Source organism: Triticum aestivum, chromosome 2D (genome assembly GCF_018294505.1).
Source record: "Triticum aestivum cultivar Chinese Spring chromosome 2D, IWGSC CS RefSeq v2.1, whole genome shotgun sequence".
NCBI lineage: Eukaryota > Viridiplantae > Streptophyta > Magnoliopsida > Poales > Poaceae > Triticum > Triticum aestivum.
In genome coordinates this window covers 44,269,261-44,294,664 of record NC_057799.1, presented here as the reverse complement: position 1 = coordinate 44,294,664, position 25,404 = coordinate 44,269,261, and the positions used below count along the sequence as shown (strand labels likewise).

Below are 25,404 nucleotides of genomic sequence, written 5' to 3'. Positions count from 1 at the left end.
CAGCGCCACCGGATGACGGAGTTGCAACCAGCACCAGCCGGAGCTGGAGAAGACAGCCACAGGTGTTGCGACCGTCACCAAACGATTCTGGAGCGAGGTGTTGTTCCTACGACGGCTAGTCAAGGGTGCTTCAACTGGCATGGAAAAAAGATTCAACCGGCATAGGAAAAAGCTTCAACCATGATAAAAAATGCTACAACCTGCCTGGAGGAAATTCAAACTTGAAAAAAAAGCTTCAACCGGCGTTGGAAAAGCTTCAACCAGTGTGAATAAAAGCTTCGACCGGAACAGCGAAAAGCTTCAACCATGGCAAAAAAGCTTCAACCGTTGTGTAAAAAGCTTCAAACGGCGCAGAAAAAAGCTTCCATCGTGAAAAGCTTCAAAAACTGGCGTTGTTTCCTAACAACGGTATGAGCAGCCATGCTGGGAGCTACAACGGTGCACATGGGAGCTGCAACCGGCGACGCCGTTGTCAGCAAAATGCTTCGACCGTGTCCCGCACAAGCTACATCCACGTGTGTCAAAGCTGCAACCATTATGGCGTTCCTACAATCATGTCGCGGGAGCTATAACCAGCGACGCTGTCATTGCAAAAATGCTTCAACCGTGTACTAAAGTATCTACATCCATGTGCACCAGAGCTGCAAGCGTTTTGTGGCGACGCCATAGCCGTGTTGCCGGAGCCGCGGCGCATGGCGAGGCACGGTGCCGGCGACCATCAGTGTGTGGGAGCTTTACGACCGATGCCGCTGCTATCATGATTCCCGTGTGCTGGAACCAAGCGACAGCAGAGTTACAACCTAGGCAGCAAAAGCTTTTTCTGCAAACCCAGGAAGGATGTGTTTCAATTGCCACCGGCTGCGGAAGCTGACGGGCCTGCTTGCGGTGTTGGTTGGGGCCGACGACTACAGGGCAGCGGTAGCTGCGGCGGGTTGTGGGGAGCGCCAAGCGCGTGAGGCGTATGCGGCCAGCGACGCGGAAGAAGGACTCGCGCAGGTATGTTTCTGAATCGGGACGAAGCGGTTAGGGGAAGAAGATAAGATGACGTGGAGTAGCGGGATCGGGCGGCTACGGGATGCCTAATCTGACAGTCTGCGCGGGACCGGCCGAACACTTGCGCCGGTCCGCCGGCGCCTAGCAGTCGCCATTTAAAATTGGTTCCTCGCTAACCACACTCCTCTCCCTCTCCATATAATTCCGACCCGACACACCCTGTCCTTCTCATCTCATCGGAATCCAGAGTCCAGACGCGAGAGCCCACACAGACGGATATGGGGAACTGCCAGGCGGTGGACGCGGCGGCCGTGGTGATCCAGCCACTAGTAGAAAACTGGGCTTTGGTCACAGGGCAATATTCACATTAGTCCCGGTTCAGTCACGAACCGGGACTAATGTGAGCATTGGTCCCGGTTCGTGCGGCCAGGGGCCTGCCGGGCCTCGTGGGGGCATTGGTCCCGGTTCGTCCGGACCCTTTGGTCCCGGTTGGTGGGACAAACCGGGACCAATGGGCCACGCTCCTGGCCCACCACCCTTTAGTCCCGGTTCATACCACAAACCGGGACTAAAGGGCTAGTCCTAGTTGCGGCCAGTGTTTAGTCCCACCTCGCCAACCGAAGGGCGCTCACACCAGTTTATAAGCCCGTCTCTCTATGCCTTGTTGAGCTTCTCTTAAAGTGAAAATAGATGCCCTTATACAGGGAATTTCACCTAAATTCACAGTAAATTTCATAGAAATTTACTATGAATTTAGGTTTAATTTTCTCTATAAGCGCATCTATGTTCATTTTTTTATATTTATAAAATAAATAAACCTTAATAAAATAAATAAACTAAATAAACCTTAATAAAATAAAATAAAATAAACTACAGTAACTACAATAAATAAACCTTAATAAATTAAGTAAAAATAGCAGCAGTAAAATAAATAAAAATAAAATAATTAAAGTAAAATACATAAATAATTAGAAATAAAATAAATAAGTTTTTTGTTGTAAGTAGAAACAAAACAAAACAAATAAAGCAAAAGAGAAAAAAAACACGAGCCATCAACTCCATAACCGCCATATCTGGGATAGAGAAGGGCGATCCCTTGGAGTGGGATTCACATACAGTTGCCCGTAACATCTACCATTCGAGCCTAGCAGGTGGAACTCGGATCTGTCAACAGTGTCAAAGCGGCAAATAGCAGGCGGAGGAGAAGCCACCGATGTCATGTGTAGATCCCTTCTAGGTCTTGCGGATCGTGCTATTACAGCAATTTGGTTGGTTGATCCCAAAAAAAAGGAATTTGGTTGGTTTTCTTGAAGCCCTAGCTTGTTGTGCCGTCCTATTCTCTCAATGCAATTTAGCAAATGCTACTACAGTACAGTAAAGGGCACAAAGAAAAAGCACGCAGTGAAGGAAAATACCTCCATATCAAAGCTGCTACTTATCTTGTTGGTTATCAGGATGTGGATATGTAGAATTTTCTCTAGCCACGGCAACAGACATGCATTCATCGAGGGGGTTCACTACAGAACAAAATAAATGCTGACGTTAGTTGTTGAGGGTACGTTTGACATCCCTGAGAGACTAGATAATGAAAAGATGAATCGTCAAACCTGGATGAACAAAGACGCTACCAAGTGGATGAATCTGATGGCCTGTCCTCCCTTGAAGATCATGCGTCCTCCCTTGAAGGCGCCACCAGGGCCATGGACGCCTCATACACCGCCGCCGACGTGTTGTAGTGATGAGGTATCGTGCAGGATCTGACACAGGATCACCTTCAGGCAAGATGAATAGGTCTTCAGGGGCACGACGGCAGCGGCGGCGCCATGGCCGGGACTGGTGACGACGGCGGCGGCGAGCGAGCGGGAGGGTGGCGGCGGCTGCGTGCGAGTGGGAGGCCGGAGGATCACCACTCATTGTGCTCGACATATCACTACAAGAAACCTGTTAATCCATGACGGATTTCTAATGACATTTTTGGAAACTCTCATCGATGACCTGGTAAAACCCCACAAGCCCGGTGAAAGCCCGCTAAAGCCCGTCTAACCGTTCCCGTATAAAAACTTAACCCTAAATTCCCTCCTCGGCCCCTGCATCGTGTCCCACAGCACGTCGCCACCCCTCGTCCCTCCCACAGCTCGTAAACCTTAATAAAATAAAATAAACTATAGTAACTACAATAAATAAACCTTAATAAATTAAGTAAAAATAGCAGCAGTAAAATAAATAAAAATAGCAGCAGTAAAATAAATAAAAAATAAAATAATTAAAGTAAAATACATAAGTAATTAGAAATAAAATAAATAAGTTTTTTGTTGTAAGTAGAAACAAAACAAAACAAATAAAGCAAAAGAGAAAAAAATAGAGAAAAAAAATTATGCCACCTACTGGGCCACCACGGCCTGAATACGACTAGAAACCCATCCATGGGCCAGGATTCAGGCCCGCAGAAGGCCCAGTAGGCCCCACAGGCAAAGAGAACAGTTAGGCCCGAAAGCCTGCAGTTGAGAGGAGTTCGAGAGGGTGGGCGCAGCAACGCTTATAAACCACTCTCGAGCTCTCTCAACTAGCAAGGTGGGACTAAACTTTTGACGCAGGGCAGCACAAGGCCTTTGGTCCCGGTTGGTGCCACCAACCGGGACTAAAGGGGGCATTGGTCCCGGTTCGTGGCACCAACCGGGACCAATGAGTTCCCTATATATACCCCATCGCCACAGCAGAGCACTCCAGAGTGCTCTGTTTTTTCTGGCCGGCGAGGGGAGGGCATTTGGGTGCCCTAGCTCACCTCCTATGCACATGAGGTGTTCGATGAAATGTCTGAGCCACACTAGTTAATCTTTGTCCTCTCGAAACTCGACCTCCGAGCTCCATTTTCCCCGAGATTTGTCTAGGTTTAGCGGTCCGTCACGTCCCGTCCCCGTCTTCACCGCTGTCGATCGCCCGCGCCGATCTCGTCGCCAGCACCACCATGGTGAGCCTCTTGTTCTTATCTTCTTTCTGAAAGGAAAAAATTCTTACTTTAGATAGTTACTTGTCTAATTTTGTTACTTTTATTATTCCTTCTTATTACATAGTGCGATGGTTTTGGTATCCGCCCCCGTCGGCCCTCGTCCTGTCTATGATTCGGATGTGGTATATATTATCTTTTTATAACTATTTGGTTCATTTATTGTTTATGACAAATATACCGACCAACGTGACATAGATTTTATTTATCTAGGAGGTGGTTGAACCGGAAATTCTAACCGACCCTATTGTCGAGAGGTTAAATTTAGTTGAAGAAGAAAACAATTACTTGAAGGAAAAAATAAAAAAATTGAGGAGGAGAAGATGATATTGGAGTTGCATGTTGCGGATGTCGTCGATGATCACAAGATCAAGATGGATGCAATGCGCTTGAAGATTAGAAAGATTAGAAAATATGCCATTCATACCGAGGCTTGGTATCATTATGCCGTTGGATCAATTGTTACCTTGGTTGCGATTATGATCGCATTTGTTTTCGCATTGAAATGTTTTACATAGTTTCAATGTATGGTTTAATTAATTAGATGCTCTGGAGAGCTATATATATGTTGTTAGATGAGAACTATGTATGTACTTTGGTTCTAATGTGATGATGAACTTCTATTAATTTGGTCACTTAATTATCTATTCATGATGTTCTGTAATGGTTTTTGACACACTTAATTATATATAATGCACGCAGATGAACCGGCAATGGATGTACGGTGACAGACACACCTCCGAGTACATTAAGGGCGTGCATGATTTTCTCGAAGTGGCTGAGGCAAACAAGCAGAATGGTTTTATGTGTTGTCCATGCCCTATATGTGGGAATACGAAGTCTTACTCTGACCGGAAAATCCTTCACACCCACCTGCTTTACAAGGGTTTCATGCCACACTATAATGTTTGGACGAGGCACGGAGAAATAGGGGTTATGATGGAAGACGGCGAAGAAGAAGAGGACGATGACAACTATGTGCCCCCTGAATACGGTGATGCTGCAACGGGGGAAGCTGCTGAAGATCAAGAGGAACCAGACGATGTGCCCAATGATGCTGCAAGGGGGGAAGCTGCTGAAGATCAAGAGGAACCAGTGCCCGATGATGATGATCTCCGCCGGGTCATAGTCGATGCAAGGACGCAATGCGAAAGTCAAAAGGAGAAGCTGAAGTTCGATCGCATGTTAGAGGATCACAAAAAAGGGTTGTACCCCAATTGCGAAGATGGCAACACAAAGCTCGGTACCGTACTGGAATTGCTGCAGTGGAAGGCAGAGAATGCTGTGCCTGACAAAGGATTTGAGAAGCTATTGAAAATATTGAAGAAGAAGCTTCCAAAGGATAACGAATTGCCCGACAGTACATACGCAGCAAAGAAGGTCGTATGCCCTCTAGGATTGGAGGTGCAGAAGATACATGCATGCCCTAATGACTGCATCCTCTACCGCGGTGCGTACAAGGATCTGAACGCATGCCCGGTATGCGGTGCATTGCGGTATAAGATCAGACGAGATGACCCTGGTGATGTTGACGGCGAGCCCCCCAGGAAGAGGGTTCCTGCGAAGGTGATGTGGTATGCTCCTATAATACCACGGTTGAAACGTCTGTTCAGAAACGAAGAGCATGCCAAGTTGATGCGATGGCACAGTGAGGACCGTAAGAAAGACGGGAAGTTGAGAGCACCCGCTGACGGGTCGCAGTGGAGAAAAATCGAGAGAAAGTACTGGGCTGAGTTTGCAGCTGACCCAAGGAACGTATGGTTTGGTTTAAGCGCGGATGGCATTAATCCTTTCGGGGAGCAGAGCAGCAATCACAGCACCTGGCCCGTGACTCTATGTATGTATAACCTTCCTCCTTGGATGTGCATGAAGCGGAAGTTCATTATGATGCCAGTTCTCATCCAAGGCCCTAAGCAACCCGGCAACGACATTGATGTGTACCTAAGGCCATTAGTTGAAGAACTTTTACAGCTGTGGAATGGAAACGGTGTACGTACGTGGGATGAGCACAAACAGGAGGAATTTAACCTGCACGCGTTGCTGTTTGTAACCATCAACGATTGGCCCGCTCTCAGTAACCTTTCAGGACAGACAAACAAGGGATACCACGCATGCACGCACTGTTTAGATGACACTGAAAGTATATACCTGGACAAAAGCAGGAAGAATGTGTACCTGGGCCATCGTCGATTTCTTCCGACCAACCATCAATGTCGAAAGAAAGGCAAGCATTTCAAAGGCGAGGCAGATCACCGGAAGAAGCCCGCCATGCGTACCGGTGATCACGTACTTGCTATGGTCAATGATTTACACGTAATCTTTGGAAAGGGTCCCGGCGGACTAGCTGTTCCGAATGACGCTGAGGGACACGCACCCATGTGGAAGAAGAAATCTATATTTTGGGACCTACCCTACTGGAAAGAGCTAGAGGTCCGCTCTTCAATCGACGTGATGCACGTGACGAAGAACCTTTGCGTGAACCTGCTAGGCTTCTTGGGCGTGTATGGGAAGACAAAAGATACACCTGAGGCACGGGAGGACCTGCAACGTTTGCACGAAAAAGACGGCATGCCTCCGAAGCAGTATGAAGGTCCTGCCAGCTACGCTCTTACGAAAGAAGAGAAAGAAATCTTCTTTGAATGCCTGCTCAGTATGAAGGTCCCGACTGGCTTCTCGTCGAATATAAAGGGAATAATAAATATGCCAGAGAAAAAGTTCCAGAACCTAAAGTCTCATGACTGCCACGTGATTATGACGCAACTGCTTCCGGTTGCATTGAGGGGGCTTCTACCGGAAAACGTCCGATTAGCCATTGTGAAGCTATGTGCATTCCTCAATGCAATCTCTCAGAAGGTGATCGATCCAGAAATCATACCAAGGCTAAGGAGTGATGTGGCGCAATGTCTTGTCAGTTTCGAGCTGGTGTTCCCACCATCCTTCTTCAATATCATGACGCACGTCCTAGTTCATCTAGTCGACGAGATTGTCATTCTGGGGCCCGTATTTCTACACAATATGTTCCCCTTTGAGAGGTTCATGGGAGTCCTAAAGAAATATGTCCGTAACCGCGCTAGGCCAGAAGGAAGCATCTCCATGGGCCATCAAACAGAGGATGTCATTGGGTTTTGTGTTGACTTCATTCCTGGCCTTAAGAAGATAGGTCTCCCTAAATCGCGGTATGAGGGGAGACTGACTGGAAAAGGCACGCTTGGAGGGGGGACTCAATAATATGCAGGGACGGATATTCTTGGTCTCAAGCACACTACACAGTTCTACAGAACTCTACCTTGGTGACCCCGTATGTCGATGAACACAAGAACAGTCTGCGCTCCAAACACCCGGAGCAGTGTGACGACTGGATTACATGTGAACACATCAGGACTTTCAGCAGTTGGTTGGAAACACGTCTCAGAGGTGACACCACTGTTTGTGATGAGTTGTACTCGTTGTCCAGGGGACCATCTTCGACTGTATTGACTTACAAAGGATACGAGATAAATGGGAATACATTTTACACGATCGCCCAAGATCAAAAGAGCACCAACCAAAACAGCGGTGTCCGCTTTGATGCAGCAACCGAGAGGGGAAAGGACACATATTATGGTTACATAATGGACATATGGGAACTTGACTACGGACATGATTTTAAGGTCCCTTTGTTTAAGTGCAAATGGGTCAATCTGTCAGGAGGCGGGGTACAGGTAGACCCACAGTACGGAATGACAACAGTGGATCTGAACAATCTTGGGTACACTGACGAACCGTTCGTCCTAGCCAATGATGTGGCACAGGTTATCTATGTGAAGGACATGTCTACCAGACCGAGGAAAAGAAAAGATAAGGAAGCGAATACATCATACGATGAGCCAAAGCGCCACATAGTTCTTTCAGGAAAAAGGGACATTGTGGGAGTGGAGGGCAAGACAGACATGTCTGAAGATTATGAAAAGTTTCATGAAATTCCTCCCTTCAAAGTCAAGGCTGACCCAAGCATCCTGATAAACGATGAAGATTATCCATGGTTACGGCGCAATAAGCAAATGACACAAGCGAAGAAAAAGTGAAGACTTTCTCCCGCAACTATTATGATGATACCATGCCAACTTTGTAATAGACGAGTATGATACCATTGTCCGTTTTGTACAAGAAGTGCATCTAGTTTTTGCCGTAACCCTCTCAACTTTCTTGCACATGCTATGTGGATGAAATGATGATACCATGCCAACTTTCAACCTTCTCAGAGTTCATTTGAAATGCTTTTCAATTTTAGGGTCTTATAGCTCAAAATAATTAGTAAATGCATGAAAAATAACAGGCCAAAAATTAAAAATTATGCCACCTACTGGGCCACCACGGCCTGAATACGATTAGAAACCCATCCATGGGCCAGGATTCAGGCCCGCAGAAGGCCCAGTAGGCCCACAGGCATGTACAGAGAGGTTAGGCCCGTAAGCCTGCTTTAGAGAGGAGCTCGACAGCTCAGGCGCACCGCACCTTATAAACAGGTGCGGCTCTCTCTCAGCTAGCGAGGTGGGACTAAACTCACCACCACGCCGCTGTGCAAGGCCATTGGTCCCGGTTGGTGGCACGAACCGGGACCAATTCCACCCTTTGGTCCCTGTTGGTGCCACGAACCGGTACTAATGAGGCTGTGGCCCCACGAGCACCTTTAGTACCGGTTCGTGGCACGAACCGGTACTAGAGTTTCTTACTAAGCAGTTTTTTAGTCCCACCTCGCTAGCTGAGAGGCACTACGAGCGGTTTATAAGCCCTGAGTGCAGAGACGATGAAGAAGAGGCGCAATGCTCACGTTGCTTAGCTTCAAGCCTTGAGGAATAAGGTAGACTGCATGGAGCTATGTGCAGTGCAGTCTACACTATTCCGAAAGGCTTGAAGCAAATCAACGAGCATTGCGCCTCTTTTTTATTTTTAATAACTTATTACAACTCCGGACTTCTTGTGTTCCGACAAAATAAAATAAACTTTAATAAAATTTATGAAACTAAAATTAACAAAGTATTTTCTGTTCAAAACATTATAAGAAACCTCTATTATTATTGAAACTAAAATCATATAAAATTGATGCAACTAAAATTATCGAAGTATTTTCTGTTCAAAATCATTAAAAGCAAAAAGAATTTTCATAAAGAACTTTTTTGATAGAAACTTTAATAGCAAAAAGAATTATCATAAAGTAAAATAAATAAGTAATTAGAAACAAAATAAAATAAAATAAATAAGTTTTTTGTTGTAAGTAGAAACAAACAAAATAAATAAAGCAAAAAAGAAAACAAAAAAACTAAATACAGCAAAAAAATTTCATAAAGAACTTTTTTGATAGAAACTTTAATAGCAAAAAGAATTATCATAAAGTAAAATAAATAATTAATTAGAAACAAATAAATAAATAAATAAGTTTTTTGTTGTAAGTAGAAACAAAACAAAATAAATAAAGCAAAAAAGAAAACAAAAAAACTAAATACAGCAAAAAAATTGTTGGGGCGCTGCCCGCTTAGCCTTCCAACCCTCAGGTTTCCAAATACAGGCCCAGAAGGGCTAGGAGGCTAAACGGGCAGCGCGCCAAAGTTAGGCCCAGAAGCCTGCTATAGAGAGGAGTTCGAAACAGCAGCCGCAGCGGGGCTTATAAACCACTCTGAGCCCCTCTCAACTAGCGAGGTGGGACTAAACTTTTGGCCGCGACGCGGGCAGCAAGAGGCCTTTGGTCCCGGTTGGTGGCACCAACCGGGACTAAAGGGGGCATTGGTACCGGTTCGTGGCACCAACCGGGACCAATGCCCCCCCTTTAGTCCCGGTTGGTGCCACCAACCGGGACCAAAGGCCGCCGCTTCCCGCCCTTTGCGTGCTGAAAGGGACCTTTGGTCCCGGTTGGTGGCACCAACCGGGACTAAAGGGTGGCATTGGTCCCGGTTGGTGCCACGAACCGGGACCAATGCCCTTGCTATATAACCAGGACTTGTGAAAATTTCACATCTCCCTCGCCTCCCTCGCCAGTTGCCCCCGCCGCCAGGCTGCCCAAATCGCTCGCGCGCTCCTCGTCGCCGTCGCCGCCGCCGGCCGCCATCCCCGTCTCCCCGTGCCCCTGCCCCGCGCCCGAGCCCACGCCGGCCGCCGCCCCGTGCCCCTGCCCCGTCCCCGAGCACGCACGGCCGCGCCCCTGCGCCCCGGCCCGCCCCCACCATTGTCGTCGTCGCCGGCGCCCGCCCCCACTGCCCCCTGCCCGCCCCCTCCTCCCCGTTCGGTCCGGCTCCGGCGACCCCCTTTCCTCCCTGTCCCCTCGATCCTCTTCATATAATTTTTTTTTCATATAATTTTTTTTCATATGCATATGTTGATTATATGGATGGATGGATGATGTATATGTTCATTATATGGATGGATGGATGATGTATGCTTTTTTTCATATAATTTTTTTAGGCAGATTTTTAGAATTTTTAGGAAGATTTTTAGAATTTTTGTGTATGTATGTTATGTTTATATGTATGTATGTATGTTCATATGTATGTATGTTTATATGCAAAGCATATGCAAAGAAAATGTATGAATGGTCATATGCAAAGAAAAATGTATGTATGGTCATATGCAAAGAAAATGTATGTATGTATGTTCATATGAAAGAAAAATGTATGTATGTATGTTCATATGCATATGCAAAGAAAATGTATGTTCATATATATGATGATATGTTCATATAAAAAGGAAAATAAGAAGAGGAAGAAAGGAGAAGAAGAGGAGAGGAAGAAGAGGAGAAATAAATAAGAAGAGGAAAAAAGAAGAAAAAGAAGAGGAGAAGAAGAAAGGAATAGAAGAGAAGAAGAAAAAATTCTATTTTTTCTTCTTCTCTCCTCTATTCCTTTCTTCTTCTCCTCTTTTTTTTCTTCTTTTTTTCTTCGATCTTCTCCTCTATTCCTTTTCTTCTTCTCCTCTTTTTATTTCTTCTTCGTTTTCTTATGTTTTATCGGGTCTGTCGTCGTCGATATACCCCTCTCCCGATAACTTCAACACGAGGGGGGTCGATATACCCCCTCCCCGCCGATAATATTATTTTCCCATGTACGTATGTCGTCGTTGTCGATATAACCCCCTCCCGATAACTTCAACACGTGGGGGGGTCGATATACCCCCTCCCCGATAACATTATTTTCCCATGTATGTATGTCGTCGTTGTCGATATATATAACTCCCTCCCAGATAACTTCGACATGATGGACGGTCGATATTTATACCCCCTCTCGACCGTGATAACTTATACCACGGGAGCACCCCCCGGCCCTCTCGCTCGACCAAAACTCTCGAGGACACCCAAACCCTAGAAAAAAACGATGTCGGTCTCCTACCCCCTCCCGCCGCGCCCCTACCCTTGAAGCGTTGCCTAGGCCACCCCAAACCCGGAATAAGCTAGGTCTACGTTTGCACTAATATATCCACCTGCTGTCATGTTTGTGTAATAATTGCCATGTTGTAATATTTGCAGAAACAATGGAGCACGGACGAGATGAGCAAGCAGAAGAGGTGTTGGGGGACATAATCTTAGCCGGAGGTGATATCTTGTCGTATCTTAACGACAATGATGGTCTGGAAGAACAGGGTGAAGAAGCAGGCTACGGTGATCGAAGAGTGGAGGAGGAAAGACATGATTATGATGGCTCCGGTGACCCAATGCTGGTGCAAGAAGGAGCCCGTGGTGACGGCTCCGGTGACCGAACAGAGTCCGGCCAGGTAAATATATTAGTTAAGCCTGTGCTGACTAGCTAATTGATGCATTCATTGTTTTGGTATGTACACATATTAATTAACACTCGTCTTTCTTCTTTTTTCTAGCCCTCCGGATCGAGCACAACTTCGGTAAAGAGACGAGGCCCGAAGAGAAAGTTGCGCTCGGATGAAAGGTTTGAGATCACAGCAATCGCGCGCGACGGCCAACCGATTGAACCCATCCGGACAAAGGATGCATTTGCTGCTCAGTGCGGGGTTCTAGTTAGGGACAAGATCCCGATCAGCATCCACCAATGGTATAAGCCTAAGAAGGAAGACCCTGAGGTGTCTTATGTCAATGATATGCAGAAAGATGATCTTTGGACTGAGCTGAAGGCAAATTTCACCCTACCGCCAGAGGAGGATCCGGAGAAGCCAGTTATAGAGCAATTAATCAAGTCTCATGCTCTTAAGAAGATGGCAGACCTATTCAGGAGGTGGAAGAATGAGCTGAAAACGTTTGTCGACAAAGAAGAGACACCAGAATTCATCGGCCGGTATGAGAAGATCAGAGATCACTGGCCCGCATTTGTGGCCCACAAGACATCGGAAAAGAGTAAGAAGATGTCAGCGACAAACAAGAAGAATGCTGCGAAGAAGAAGCTTCACCATCGCACGGGGTCAGGTGGCTACCTCAAAGCCCGACCTAAGTGGGCCAAGGCTGAGAATGATCTGCTTGAAAAAGGGATCGAACCACAGACAATGAACTGGACAGACCGTTGCCGGACTTGGTTCTTCGGGGCTGGCGGAACCTTGGACCCTGTATCAGGGAGGTGCGTTTGGACGAACGAGCTTTTGAGAATACCAGTCAAGAAGATTCAGCAATATATCGATGCAGCGCAGGAAGGGACGTTCGTTCCAGACAGAGAGAACGACGAGCTCACAATGGCCCTCGGGAATCCTGAGCACCCTGGACGGACACGAGGCACGCCAGGCTCCGTTCCGTGGAAGGCTGGTTTTCCGGACGCGGGCGGTTACAAAAGCCAGGAGAGGAGGAAAAAAGTGGAGCAGATCCAAATTCAGAAGCTGCACGAAAGGGTTCAAGCGCTAGAGGAACGAGACGGCAATCGACATGCCGAAACTGCCCCCGAAGCTACACCGCCATCTCAGCGGAGAAGCAGCGTGGCTTCCACCGAGCTGCTTCAGCTGGAGCATGCGGCTCCTGCTAGCTACCCCGTGGATGCTATCACGGAGTCTCAACATTGCCACCTTATGGCGGAATGGCAGAACTTCAAAGTCAAGGCGGCTGTTGGCTCTGTTTTACCTCCTGAACCCGGCGCAACCTACCACTGCCGGCCGATTCCAGAAGGATATGCTAGGGTGATGGTGGATGAAATAACGGAGGGATTTGAGGAGCTCCAGCTTGACCACCCTACCGGTGAAGGGGAGACTCGGCTGGGTTCTGCTCTGAAGACTCCATGCCTATGGCGGAAGGAGCTCATCAAGCTTCCGAACTGGACGGCTCCGGCGAGTAAGGGCACTCCGCCTCCCCCTCCTCCGGCGAGTGATCAGGGCACTCAGCCTCCTTCTCCGGCGCGTGGCGGCACTCCGCCTCCTTCTCCGCCAGCGCCGGCGCGCCAGAGCAGCCAGCCTCCTCCTTCTCCGCCTCGTCAGCAAGGGCGGAAGAGACCCGCCGCCGCTGCGGCTGCTCCGGCGCGTCGTAGTCCTTCTCCTCCGCCTCGTAAGCAAGGAAAGAAGACAGCCGCAGCCGCTCCGTCTGCTCTGCCGGCGTCTAGCAGTACAGCTGCCAGAGGCGGGAGGCAATACAGATTCGGTCCTTCTCTGAAGACTCCAGAGAAGTTACCATACGAGAGGACCGAGGAGGAAACCAGGAAGATCGTGCGAGCCGAAGTGACAAACTTCTTTGAAGGGGTGAAAGCAAAGAAACATCCACCTCCGGAGGAGAAGGTAGATCCGGTGAAAGCAAAGCGCACTCTGGCTGCCCTGACAAAACCACCAAAGTCTCCGCCGAGAGGCAACTATGAGCGCATTCTTGCAAAGACATATGCCGAAGCGGAGCGGTCGGGAAGTACTGTCAGTGATAAAAGGTTAAAAGAACGACGAGCTGGGAAAAAAATTGCCCAGCTCGGCGAACAAGCGAACCAATCGTGCCCCCCGCTCAAGGTGTCAAAAGACATCGTCGCTAATGATCCGAGTATGGTGCCCGGTTATAGCAATCTTGGAGATTACCTGCCCGACGATGTACATTATGAAATCATGGAGGTGGACGAACACAAATACCATTACGGGAAGCCTCTCGTCAAAGATGAAAGATCTCTAAGCACGATGATGCGAAGACTACATGATTGGTACATGAAAACCTGCAGAGAGTCTGATGGGATGGATACTTTGACGCTGAGAGTTAAACCGGAGCATGACCTCGTTGGAATTGATCTGCTGAATGTTCCATTTGAGGATTTCTTCCAGTTTTACAATCAAAAGGCCCTCGATAAAACAACGATCACTTGCTACTGTCTGTAAGTAGTACTACTTCTGTCATTAAGTCTCTCTATATAGGTCAGCTCTTTCATTGCATGTATTTATACTTATCCTCACTATATTATGCAGATTGAAGATCGCCGAATTGAAGAAAAGACAAATCGGTGATATTGGGTTCATTAACACAAATCTCATAGATGCATATACGGTTGAAAAACATCCCAAAGAAGCCGAGGCCAACTTGCTACAATCGTTGGTATTAAATCAAAACAAAGATATAATACTCTTTCCTTACAACTTCAAGTGAGTGTTACTGTCTTGTGCATATTCGGTTTCCCTTATTAGTCCAGGTTATGGTAATGTAATTGATGACTTATGCATGCATGCGCAGCTTCCACTATATTCTCCTAGAGATTAAGCTTGAGCAGGGAGTAGTAACCGTCTTAGACTCGAGACGAAAAGATCCCCAGGACTATGCGAACATGACTCAAATGCTCGAGAAGTAAGTTAAATCGATCATTATCCACCATATCAGCAACTTTGTTCATTTCCTGATATCAAGTAATTGTTTTCTTTGTCTGGCAGGGTTTGGAGAAAATTCACCTCAAAAGCTCCGGGACTGCCGAAGAAGCTGCAATTTAATCACCCGAAAGTAAGTACTATAGTAGCATGTTCCGCGCATCTCCTAGTGATTCAAGCGCTAGTTTCATCAATACCATTTAGCATGCTTGCTTATCAGTTTGATTGACCTCTATTTCTTGTAAAGTGGTTGTGGCAGGAACCCGGGAATAATTACTGTGGATACTACGTTTGCGAGTCCATCCGCTACACGACCTGTGAGCGGGGCTACACTGAAGAACAATATGAAGTGCGTAAGCAATAATATTCACAATTTTATTTTATTACCATCATTTGTGTTGAGTTTCATTTATTCATATATATATATGTATTGACCCCCTTCTTCAAATTAGATGTTTCGGAAGCGGGATGAACTCCTAGCACCAGATCGTATGCGAGGAATTCAAGAGGAATTGGCGGCATTCTTCCTTGACCACGTGATCGCTGAAAACGGAGAATACTATGTGGACCCTGTGTTCCTACAATTTAATTAGGAGATTGTATTGTAAGAGATAATTATTGTATATATGTAGCCGGTAGTGTCGGATAGATATACGAGAACTTGTTGTTCGACCAATATCTCGGAGAAGGAGAGGTGGTCGATATCACTTCTCTCTGTATGCATATGTTCATGACGATCTTCTGTTTCCTTCATTTGATTACTAGCTAGCGTGTCTACTCCTCTCCATACGTATATAGTACGTAGCGTCGACCAAGCACGGAGATAAGAGAGGACACTTCTCTCTATTAATTAGCTAGCTAACACAATATATGAAACACCTAAATTAACCCCCCAAAACCCCTAAACCACCCCCTTTCAAAAAAACAAAAACCTCAGCTCCTGCCAGCTGCTGACGCGTGGATGCCTATTGGTCCCGGTTGGTTAAACCAACTGGGACAAAAGGCCCTGCCTATTGGTCCCGGTTGGTGGCACCAACAGGGACCAAAGGCCCCCCTGCCTGGGCTGGCAGCAGCGGCCACGTGGAGGACCTTCTGTCCCGGTTCGTGTAAGAACCGGGACTAAAGGGGTAGGGCATTAGTAACGACCCTTTAGTCCCGGTTCGAGAACCGGGACAAAAGGCCCTTACAAACCGGGGTAAAAGCCCCTTTTCCTACTAGTGAGCACCCGGGCGACGCCAAGGTGGAGCGCCTCCACTGGCCGGCCACCGCGGCGGATCGTCATGCGCAGGAACCCCGGCCACTACGTCGCCCTCGTCATCCTGCATCACGTCGACACCGAGCCCGACCCCGCCGTCGCCGGAGAAAGAGGAGGTGCCAGGATAACCAAGATCAAGCTCCTCAAGCCAAGGGACACGCTCCTCCTCGGCCAGGTCTACCGTGTCGTTGTCTAACCCTAGCCCCAGACTGCCCTAGCTGCTGCCTCTCTCTCTGTGTGGCTCAAACCAGCGAAGAAGAAGAAGGAAGAAGAAGGACACAGGGACACAAGAGTATTCCGGCGCACGTACGCCACCCGCCGCACGAACGGCGTTCACTTTTTCCTGGGCACGTACTCAGCACACCAACCAGCGATACACAGAGGCCAGCCAGTCTTTATATGCGCGCTCGTACGCACGCACTCGCCCGCGCCCCGCGCCCCACACCGTACCTGGCTCGCGCTCCCATCGCGCCCGTACGCAGACGACGCGGCCACCAAAACAGCCCTGGACGCGGTCACCCCCGGCTCCATCGCCAACTGACCAACGCGCGCACGCACACACGTCGGCCACTAACCAGCTAACCCATGCACGCACTAACAACCCGCTAGCCAACTACATGCACGGCCACCCTTGTAGCTAACCACCTAGCCAAACACACACGTCGGACCATGCCTGGACTATGGCGGGATTATGGCCAGACACACTACACACGCAACCCCGCCACGGTCCCGGCGCGTCCGGTGCGCGCATGCACACGCACCCGACGTGGTCGCCACCGTGACGGCCACGGCTTTATTCCTAACATACCGTCTCATCACCTCCCAAGGTTCGTGCCTAATTAGTACTACTACTTACTATTATCCTGATGAATCCGCCGACCAAGGACGGTTCTTGGATTGGAATCCGTACGCTTCTTGTCCGGTTCGCTCCGTTACTTACATGGAGATTAATCGATCAATCCGTGGTGCGTTCGTGCAGAGTTGACCAAGGCCGTGCAGACTAGGAAGCAGGAGAGGATGCGCGGCTGTGATGAGGCGATTGAGCAGCAGCGGCCGCGGCTGCACCGGCGGCGGCAACTGCCGAGGCCGAGGGGCGACGACGCGGCCACGGCCGCTAGCGGAGAACAGAGGCAGCCTGCCGACCATCAGGAACGGAAGCGGCTGGAGAAGGATCGGCACCACCGGGGCATCACCGCGATCCCCGGCAGAGGCAGAGGCAGAGGCGGGCACTGGCGCCCGGCGCTGCACAGCATCACAGAGTCGTCGTCCAGCGGGCACACCGACTGCGAGGATACATGTAAATGAACTAGTAGAAAACTAGAAGAAGGTTTTGGGGGAGCTAGAAATGTACGTACATTAGGGCAGGGGATCTGAATGTATCGACCGGCTTCTGTCCTGTTTGAATCCGTTCTGGTGATACAGTAGCATGCATTACCCGTTTTTCTTTCTTTTTTGGTGAAATTACCTTTGGGGATCTAGCGGTTTATCCAAGCAACACGTGTTATTCCCAGTAGTATGAAGGATAGGTATGTGTTCGTTGTGTTTGTATGCTCTGTTGAACTAGCAGGTTGGTGAAGCATAATCCTGTTGTGAGGGAATGCTATATACTTGGTGGGTTCTCCTCCAAGCAGAATGAATGAAGGAGGTCATGGATGTGGCTATTAGAGGCATATTGTTGTAATTGTTTATATATCAGGTTGGCACAAGAAAATGGAAATGGAAAAGAGAATGACCTCTATATATTACCTTAGTCGTGTGCCCATAGGAGCTGACACTACTAGAAAAAGGACTACTAATGGCGCACCTAATCTGGCCATTAATGGCGCATCAGTGGTGCGCCATTAGTAGCACGCCATTAGTATATTTTATTAATGGCGCACCACTGGTGCGCCATTAGTATCTGGTATACTAATGGCGCACCCCAGATGCGCCATTAGTATATACTACAGTGCGCCATTAGTATGCCTCCCAGGGGCCATGTATACCAGGTGCTTTGGCATACTAATGGCGCACTACAGACGGATGCGCCATTAGTAACTTCGGCATACTAATGGCGCACTGTTTAGTGATGCGCCATTAGTATCCCAAAGGATACTAATGGCGCACTATGATGTGATGCGTCATTAGTATGAATATTAGGTTTTTTTTATTTTTTTATTTTCTGTTTTTTGCACAGGTTACAAAATGTATAATTGGACAAAATATAGACAGCACACATCAACAACAGATTCATCGAATACAATAAAAGATTAGTCTCTGAATACAATTCATCATTTAGTCTCCGAATACAATTCATCATATTAGTCTCCGAATTGAAAAGACCGAACAAAATGTATAAGTATGAATCATTATATTACAAGTCTCGAGACCGCGAGTTTGTCTTCACATTACAAGTCGATGTCGATCATCTAAACTACCATCACATAGAAGAGAGCTGCGGTCATCACGATGAAACTCGTCTTCATCCGGTTCCTCCAACGCTCCCTCCCCTCTCCCGCTAGATAGCGGGCGTATCTAGATTCGGCCTCGACCCTAGTGGCGTACCCTTTGTAACTGTTACCGCTGAATCGGTGAACCTGTCTCCGACACTCCTCCCAGTCGTCGTAGACTCCGGGAACCTTACCCTTGTACACGACATACCACGGCATCGCTATGCAGTAGCCAAACGAAACGTTAGTACCAATTCACAGACAATACATAAGCAATATATAAGTATGCAACAGAACGATCGGAAGAGAAAAGCAAGACATTAATAGCATCGATTACATCTAAGTTGAAGGACTCTCGAAACCAAAGAGACATACTACAAGTTCATTAAAGTTTAATTACAACATGAGCCAATCGATGTTTCAGAACTAGACACAGCATCACTGCTTTCGACTCGACTCAAGGGACCGGAGCGTGGATGAAGCCGCCGTCTATCGTGGGAGTCATGAAACCACGGGCGTTGTCAGCCTGCATTTGTAGGATTGTGTCGATATCATTGTTCGACGGTTGATTTCTGAGGTAGAACTGCCCCGAGGTACGAAGGACATCTTGATGGATGATTTCCGCAAACTCCGACTGGATGCGAAAGAATTCTTGTCTGATGTCCGCGTCCTGGATTGCCGACACGCTCGCGGCCCAATCTTTGAGTCTACTCGGTAGCAGTAGTTGATGATGGTCCCGTACGATCGCCCGCATGTGATGGATGGCATAGTAGGCACCCTTCTGACCGCCAGGCGGCTGCTTGACGCAGCAGAACGTCGTGTTATGGGAGAACACGTGCTTGCCGTACTTACGAATAGGCCTGGTGAAGGTGCCTCCAGATTTGACGTAGCCAGGGAGAACATCATCAAGAACCTTCTTGACATTTGTGTAGTCTACATTCGACTGACGGTCCGGGTCGAAATACGTGGCCATGGAATATTTGGGGCTTAGGAGGATGAGCGTGCAATGTGTGTCACTGCAGAAAACACGGAATGTTAAAAGAAAAACGATCGAAATCTAAGAATTCATATGTTACGGGGCGGTTGAGGGGAGGACTTACTCGGGAAAGTAAGGCACGAGGAAGTTGTCCTTATCTTGGTTTGCCAGAATGACGCCTTCGAGGTAAGAACTCGCGACTTGCCGGTCCCCAGCGCTGCCCAAGATCTTGGCACGCATGTAGAAGGGGTCGACTATCACGATGTCCGGGGTCTTGTCGCGAATGATCCGCATCTCCATACTCAGCGAAAATAGCCGAACGAAGGTGTAGTGCAGCGGATGAAGGTTCAACATAGCGTGGATGTCATCAAACCGCAGGACGATCGTACCCCCGATGGAGTTATCCACAAAGCCCTTGCCCTCTGGCACCTTGGCCGCGAAAACCAGGTATGCCACATCCTTCTCTCGGAGACGCCGCTTCTCCAAAGAAAGCACACTGTCATGCAGACTCCGCATAGCACCGGTTGCAGCATCGAGCATATTTCTCAGTAGCATCGGCCTACCCGCCACATGCACCCTCCTCGAGATATCCGCAGTTGAAGGTGGCCCGTCCTGAGCACGGATCGTACTCGGTGCCGGCTGGCCCGCACCCTTGTTAGTCTTTCTTTTGCGTGCCTTCTTCTTGATCTCCTGTAATGGCACCGAGTTCTGCTCACAGACCGCCTTCTTGAGTGTGTTGGGGCTGATCATATTTGGCACCTCGCCTATCTGAGGCTCGGTGAAGTCGGCAGCTGGAGGCGTCTCCTGAGAGCTGAAGAGCAGACGACGCCTGTTGCAACTTGGCTTCTCCGCGGTACCAGCTAGATCGCACACGTCTTTTGTTGGGTTGGGTTCTTGAGAAGGAGGCCCCATGAAGTCGCCACCATCCCCATGATCGGCAAAGTACTGATCGACGTTGGCAAATGTATCGTCGTCGTCGTCGTTCTGATCCTGTGCCATATGCATGTTTGGATCCAGTGACATAGGGATGTCCGGCACCGTTGCGGCGGTCTTGCCATGGGGACGACTTGGCGCCGGCACGACTGGCGGTGTTGTCTTTGGGGTGGTGTCCCCCGCCCCCAAACGAATCTGGCTCTTCGGCCAAAGCAGGGGCCAGCTCAGGCAGGCGCTGAGGTTCATCACGTCATCATCGTCGGCCCCCATTGGTCGAATCGGAGGTAACACCTCGTCGCAGCCTGGCAGCACCCGAACCAGTTGAACCCTAAACAAGTTAGGTGGCATCTGGGTACCGTGGAACAAGGGGTTGCCCGGTTGAACGATTTTGCCCTTGGCGACATCGACCAACTCGTTGTTCACGAAGTGCAGGAGAGTGCACGGAACGTCGGCGGCGCCCTGCGAAAACATGTAGGGCGTTAGGGATGCCCAGTCAAAGGCAAGGAGATGAAGTCCTCGGCCGAGAGAGGCTTAATTAGTTACCGTGAGATTAGTGACTTGGTCATTGGCAGTAGCTTGCAGTATTTGTAGCTACAATTAACTGAAGAGATTAGTGACACCAGTAGCTTGCAGTATTTGTAACTATAGTTAACTGAAGAGATTACTGCTTCAAGTGACACCAGTAGAGATTAGTTGGTGACATTACTACTTGAAGTGACATTACTTGGTGTAGTACTGCTTGGAGTACTTCTTTTCATGGAGCTGCTTGCAGTAATTTCTGATTTGCAGTCAGATTAGCTTGGAGCAGTAGCATTGCTTGCTCTGCTATTCTCTTCTCTTCTTTTAATTAAGCATGTTTCAGTTAAGCATGTTCTTTAACTCCTAATGAAAATAATGACACTACTGCAGATCTTTGTGATGAGAAGGAAGGCGGGCACGAGCGCCGGGGCGGGTGGCGGGGTACCTGGAGGAAGGCGGGGAGGAGCGCAGACGAGGCGATGGGGCTGGCCACGGGCGCGGCCAGCGGCCAGCGGGGAGGAGACGAGGAGAGCGGCGCCGAGGAGACGAGGACGACGGGGCGGCGGGGCGAAGACGAGGACGTCGGGGCGGCGGGGCGGCGGGGCGGAGACGAGGACGACGGGGCGGCGTCGAGGCGGCGGGGCAGCGGCGTCGGGAGAGGAGAGGGGAAGGGGATCGATCGAGGGCGAGGGTGAGGGAGAGAGAGGGGATAGGTTTGGGCCGGGCCGGAGATAGGAGAGGGAAAGGGGATCGAGGGCCGGGCGAGGGCACAATACTAATGGCGCACCACCCCTCGGTGCGCCATAAGTACATCCATACTAATGGCGCACCCCACCCTGGTGCGCCATTAGTATTTTTTTTATTTCTGCTCGAGCCAACAGGTTATCTCCCACCTTACCTGACCCACACCAAGTTCCCTCTACTAGCTCGATTGGTCAGCAGCCAGTTCTCACACCAGGAGGTCTTGGGTTTGATTCCCAGGCTCCACAATTTTTTTTATGCATTTAAAATGCTGTTTCATATTTATTTGTGTTTAAATATGTTCAAACTTGTTTAAATCATAACAGTAATATTTTTTTATAAGACAATAATAATTTTTTTAAAAATATCATCAAACAGTAATGCCGGTGGAGCGGGGGAGGGTGCGTGGGGTGCGGGGGGCCGGTGGACCGGGGGTAGTCCTGGCCATCTCAGGCCCGGCCCTGTCGGCCCACCCAGGCCCGGCCCTAAAATCCAGGGCCTAGGCCTGATGGGCTTGCCCATGGGCCGGGCTTGGGCCTGAGTTTTGAGCCCACCAGCAGGGCCTGGACGGGCTTGGGCTTTGCATATTGGCATTTTAAGGAAGAGGCCCGACCCACGGCCCTAAGCCCTAAGGGCTTTTCAGGGCTTTTTACCAGATGGGCCGGGCTTGGGCTTGAAAAGTAGGCCCGATGGTAGGGCCTGGGAGGGCCTGGGCCTCAGTTTTTTGCCGTGGGCTTTTTCAGGCCCGGCCCGGCCCGGCCCATGGCCAGATATAACCGGGGGGTGCTCGGCGGCGAGGGGGACCGGATCTGGCGAGGTGGGATAGCTAGCGATCGAGATGGAGGGGGATCGATATCGAGTGTCCATGAAATTTAAAAATATTCATGATAGTTCAAAAAGTGCCCATGAAATACAATCGAGAAATGAAGGCTACGATTTAAATACAATCGATCTCTTAGCTAGCTATCTGTTCATAATCTTCTTGCCCTTCTTTTTCGCAAATGGAGTTCTTCTGTGGAACGGACGTCCTTTAGGTAGGGTGGTCCTGCTTCTTCTTGTGGTGTATGCTGGTACTTCATCATCGTCGTCATGTTCGATTCTCGGGTCGCCGTACTTGTCGAAGTCTTGCTCATTGGCTACTCCATCCATTCCGATGATCTTCCTTTTGCCTCTCCTCACGACAACATGACTGGGCTTTGACGGGTCGGTAATGAAGAAGCATTGGTCCACTTGGGAAGCCAGTACCCATGGCTCATTTTTCGCGGTGACGTTTGCGCCTGCGGTCTTGGATTTGGCTTCGGGTATAACCATGGTGGTGAAATACCGGTCTTCTTTTAGGACGCTCTTGGCCCATCTGACACGGAACATCGGGACCTTCTCTCCTGCGTAGCTCAGCTCCCAGATCTCCTCGATCCTTCCGTAGTATCTGTCCTTGTCGTTACCGGTGTAGGATTCCATCGTTACCCCGGAGTTCTGATAACCATCGCTCTTCATGTCCTTGGCCTCGGTGTAGAATGTGTAGCCGTTGATATCGTACGCCTCATAGGTCATCAGGTTGTGCTCGGCGCCCTGTGACAAGGCGAATATGAGTTGTTCTTCCGCGGAAGAATCCTCATGTAAAGGGTACGACAGAAGCTTCTGCTTGAACCAACGCGTGAAACATGAGTTGTGCTCTTTGAGTATATCTCCGTCCGTCCTCTGTTGGCCTCGGTCATTGTACGTCTTCTTAATAAAGGTTTTGTGCTCTACCACCCAAGGATCGACCACGTCTATGTGTTGTAGTGCGACTAGGTTTGCTCTTTCAAAGTCGGCGAGTCGACCCTCGAAGTCGACATGCATTTCGCGGCGACCCTCACGGTGACCCCATCCAGCGAGCCTGCCGAGGTGCCTGTTGACGGGCAGACCAACGGGGTTCTCGATGCCTAGATAATTCGTGCAGTAGGAGATGCACTCTTCGGTCAGAAAGCCTCTGGCTATGCTTCCCTCTGGACGTGACATGTTGCGAACGTATCCTTTGATGACACCATTCATCCTTTCGAACGGCATCATGCTGTGCAGGAACGTCGGCCCGAGTTGGATGATATCGTCCACGATATGGACCAGCAGATGCACCATAACGTCGAAGAATGCGGGCGGGAAGTACATCTCAAGCTCGCATAGTACCACCACGATCTCTTCCTGTAGCCTTCTGAGTTGCCTCACGCCAACAGACTTCCGAGAGATGACGTCGAAAAAGTTGCATAGGCCAAATAGCGTTTCACGGACGTGCGCGTCCATGATCCCACGGATTGCAACTGGAAGTATCTGCGTCATCAGCACGTGACAGTCGTGAGACTTCATCCCGCTGAACTTCAGCTTCGCTAGGTCTAGGTATCTGCTTATCTTCCCCGCGTAACCGTAAGGAAGTTTTACTCCTACGAGGCAGGTGAAAAACTGCTCGATCTCCTCCTGACTTAGAGTGAAGCACGCGGGAGGGTAGTCATTTCCGGTCTTCTTGGCCTTTTTGCCTTTGCGACGACTTTCCGTGTCCGGCTTTGCCTCATCATCATCATCATCATATATAGCGTGAAGCTCCTGCCTGATGCCTATTGATTTCAAGTCTGCCCTTGCTTTCGGCCCATCTTTGGTCCTCTCTGGCATGTTGAGCAAGGTACCAAGCAGACTCTCGCACACGTTCTTCGTGATATGCATGACATCAAGGCTGTGAGGCACACGGTGGATCTTCCAGTACGGCAAGTCCCAGAAAACAGACCTCGTTTTCCATACCTTCAGCAGCGGCTCTGGCGCCTTTCGCTTCTTTCCCGGCTCTGGCGCCTTTTGCTTCTTTCCCGGCAGTGGGCAGTCTTTCCAATTTTTCAACAGCTCGTCTATTTCCTCGCCGCTCCTCGTACGCGGGCGTCCTCGGGGTTCGGTTTCACCATCGAATAGATCCTTGCGTTTTCTCCACGGGTCATCGTCGCGAAGCCACCTTCGATGTCCCATGAACACGGTTTTCGAAGACCCGGGATCTCTATCTAGCTGGCGATACGTTGTGTCATCCATGCACCTGACGCATCCAGAAAATCCGTGGACCACCTGCCCTGCGAGATATCCGTAACCGAGATAGTCGTGCACCGTCGTGAGTAGCGCGGCTCTCATAGGGAAATATTCTTTCTCTGCGGCGTCCCACGTATTGGCTGGCGTTTTCCACAGCGTGTCTAGCTCCTCTTTCAGCAGCCCCAGATATAGATTGATGTCGTTCCCTGGTTGTTTCGGTCCTTCGATTAGCATACTCATGTGAATGTACTTCCTCTTCATGCACAACCAGGGGGGAAGGTTGTACATCCACACAAACACAGGCCGGGTGCTATGTGTGCTTCTCTGGCTGCCAAACGGATTGACTCCATCGGTGCTCGCGCCCAGCACGATGTTCCTTGGATCGTTCCCAAATTCTAGGTCTTCGAAGTTCAACGCTTGCCACTGGCTCGCATCCTTAGGGTGACTCAGCATCTTGTCTTTTTTATCTATCTCCGGATCATTTGCGTCATCTTCTCGCTTCTTCTCCTCCCTATCCGCGTGCCAACGCAGGAGCTTTGCTACCTTAGGGTCCGCGAAATACCGCTGCAGACGAGGAGTGATCGGAAAGTACCACACCACTTTTCGAGGAGCTTTCTTCCTCTTCTTGTATCGAGTGACGCCGCACACCGGACATATGGTAGACTCCGCGTGCTCGTCCCGATAAATAATGCAATTGTTCATGCACACATGGTATTTCACGTGCGGTAAATCCAGAGGACACACGATTTTCTTCGCCTCCTCCAAACTGGTCGGGCACTTGTTCCCC

The 25,404-nt window shown here is 49.2% G+C and overlaps 1 pseudogene; it reads left to right on the top strand.

The window, feature by feature from the left end:
• The first annotated feature begins 1,271 nt into the window (after positions 1–1,271).
• LOC123048618 (uncharacterized) lies at positions 1,272–17,288 on the top strand (annotated as a pseudogene).
• The last annotated feature ends 8,116 nt before the right edge of the window (positions 17,289–25,404 follow it).